Here is a 3191-nt window from a genome sequence, read left to right as displayed (position 1 = left end):
GGAGGGGGAATTGATCAGAGGAAACAACAACCCAACAGCCGCCCCTTTTTCCTTTGGAATGCTCACCAGATGGTCCATATCAAAGGATGGTAACTCCTTTGCAATGGAATGGCAAAGAACATGATGGGCCCTCTCTGTTATCTCCTGTTCTTGAGATAAGAGAGGAACTGGAGCCACTGAGCCATAAAGACAAAAGAGCTACAAATTAGCCCAGACTTGAAGGACAAGGTGTACGTGACCACAGGACTGAGTTTGCGCAGAAATAAGGGTCAACGAGCGAACACAGTGAAGAAGACTACGAGCCTTCATCTGAAGACCCCTGCCCACGACCACCAGGGAGCACTGCGCAAGCGCGACGGGAGGAATTTGGGTTGGGGGGATATGTTAATGATTTCTCGGAACTAATTGTAATATTCCCTCCCTATCCTTAGAAGTAGTGATGCATATGTATTAGAGTAGATGAATATGTAACCATTTATACAATAAAAGGGAGCCCCTTTTGGCTCCAGGGCGCGCCATTGCGCCCAGCGCTGTATTCTTTGCTCCACTGACTTTGTCCCCAATAAAACTTTTTTTATATATACGTGGGCTTGTTTCTCACAAATATTTAACCATTTATACAATAAAAGGGAGCCCCTTTGTGCCCAGTGCTGTATTCTTTGCTCCACTGACTTTGTCCCCAATAAAACTTTTTTTATATATACATGGGCTTGTTTCTTACATAAGCAACAGCAGAGATACAGCAAGAAACACACTACTTTCCTCAACTTCCTACTGCCTGCCCAGACAATGAATTCGGCTCTTGTGGAAGAGTATTAGCCCAATAGTAGGGCACTTCAACACAATGAAGAAGGGAAAGGTTAAATAATTAAAATATGTCCTGTGTGAACCAAGTTTTACATTAGTGATCTACAATGAAATAAAATAGTAAAAAGAAAAATAAGTGAGCGTGTATAATAAAAAGAATAATTATTTAATTTGAAGTGCTTTCGCAAGCATAATGTTAGTATTTCTGGTTTAAATCTTAAAGGATCAGCATTTATGAAAGTTAGATGACTCAGTTTCACACATCCAATAGCACTGGTTAAAACCCCCGGCAGTGTTTGTATATATATATACACACACACACAAACTGAATAAAAATCAAAGACACACGAGATGTACAAGCACGCTTCACAGCTTTTATTAGAATTCAAGCAATTTGAATTCTCAGATAAAAATAATTATTTTAAACATCTAACATTGAACAAGCATGTAGATCGGATGTTTCAACTGTATCTAGGTAAAAACTTTTGTATCACATGGGAAAAAAAAGAACTATCAGCAGTACTTACAGTTGGTTGAGTAAACTCTTAATACTTGAAGACATGGCAATATTAGCCTGTGGTTTTGCAAATTCTGCTTCACTAAATTCAATGATATGTTTAGGGCACCATTAATTCTTGCTTTCATGCCAATCTTTTTGTCTGACGTCAAAGAAATACAAGATTATTCACACTAATTTTGAAGTTATCAAAAAAAAAGTTAAACAAACTGTGAATTTCTTCTGCTGTCAACTCTGCTTACCTATTTTTCATCATTCTTTCCTCCCCTCTATTTTACTCATCTTTGTGTTCTCCTTTACCAATTCTGAATACATGCATGCTTACACAATAATAGAAAGAAAATTTTTTTGAAGTTACAATCATAAAACTACAAAGTATTAAGCCATATTATGTACGTATATCATTATCACCTTTTGGACCAATTTTTGCAAGAAGAGTATGAAGAAGCACCATTAATTCTCCAGTTGGTGGAGAGTCTTTGCTGGCAGTCAAAAGCAACTGCAATAAGATCTGTGTCCCTCCTTTAGTGACTAAGACGCCTGCCCTCTGACCGCCACCTAGGAATTAAAACTCAACTGATATCTCCGAAGCCAAAGAACAATTAAGAACCTAAGCTACAGTTATCATAAGGGAAGTCTTTAGAACAGAAATATTTTCCTCATATGTGACTGCACTAGGCAAGAACCTGCTGGCCTTATACTTACAGCAACGTAAATTATTTGTGTATGATTATTTGAAAGGTGGCTTCAGTCTTTGTGTTCTTTTTATTCTGCATACAAATCACTGTTAGCAAACATCTGAAACCACCCAAAAAAATTACTAAACAAACACAAACCTGCCTCCCAAAGGAAAAACACAACTTCTGCAGAAGAATACAGGAATATAATCACAAATTGAAAACTGCTCCTTAATGAAAACTTACCAACTGACACAATCTCAATGAGGATATTCAATATATTTCGAATACTTTGAGGATCTTTTGTATTCTGCAATGTAAAATAGAGGGATTTCTTTACTTAATGTAGAAGTCTAATACAGTGGTTTAAATACTTACAAGCTCAGAGAAACTGCCACCACTAAATCAAACAGAATTTAAGATGTAACCACCCAGCTAATCATCTACTATGCAGCCTGAATTAACCAAAAAAAAACAATTAAAATTTAGTTTGCAATATGGCATATTAATTAGAACTGATAATTGACAACTAATTTCTTACAATATTTAAAAATAAGGGAGAGAAATTCTTAACTAGACCATATCTAATCATCACAGTCCTACACAAGTGTTGGAGACTAGATAGGATAACAACGTATTTGTAGTAATACAAAGCCCGGTGATAAAATGAAAACTTGCTACGTACCCATAACCACACAGATCGGAAGGTTTTACCTCTAGGGCTGACAGGATAACTTCTATTCCAGTGGAGCCCTTAGAAGTCATCTCCTCCTTGTTTTTTTCTGCCAGTCAGAAAAAGACCATTTTTCTTTTAATATACTAGCTTGTGGGCAAAATGCCCTGTGATCACATACAGACTGATCAGAAAATCTACACTACACTGTAAATAATAAAATCTATTAAAAACTGCATATATGTAGATAATACTAACTAAAATAAATCAAAGACTTAAGTGACTTTAAATCTCATTTTTGCTTTCACTTGTTCAACAATTTGTCCTAGAAAAAAACACTGTAAAGGTAAAATCTGTAAGAAAGCTCTCTTCCAGATACTTCTACTTCTCGTATATATATACACATGTATACTGTGAATTATCACTTAAATTATAGCTGTTTGACAATACAAAATGCACTCAGTGTAACCAATACTATATCAGACAACATTAAACATGGCCTTAAACAGGTGCTTTA

The 3191-nt window shown here is 35.9% G+C and overlaps 1 long non-coding RNA gene across 1 annotated transcript; it reads right to left on the bottom strand.

The window, feature by feature from the left end:
- Nucleotides 1-1216: 1216 nt before the first annotated feature.
- LOC122154114 lies at nt 1217-2777 on the bottom strand. The gene is made up of 4 exons (XR_006166039.1): nt 2687-2777; nt 2248-2311; nt 1736-1882; nt 1217-1466 (listed from the first exon to the last, which is right to left on the bottom strand). It is a non-coding gene; the product is annotated as an uncharacterized LOC122154114 (long non-coding RNA).
- Between the last annotated feature and the right edge of the window lie 414 nt (nt 2778-3191).

The sequence above is a fragment of the Tyto alba genome, unplaced genomic scaffold (genome assembly GCF_018691265.1).
Source record: "Tyto alba isolate M040663 unplaced genomic scaffold, T.alba_DEE_v4.0 Super-Scaffold_31, whole genome shotgun sequence".
Lineage (NCBI taxonomy): Eukaryota > Metazoa > Chordata > Aves > Strigiformes > Tytonidae > Tyto > Tyto alba.
This window is presented reverse-complemented; position numbering and strand designations above follow the sequence as displayed.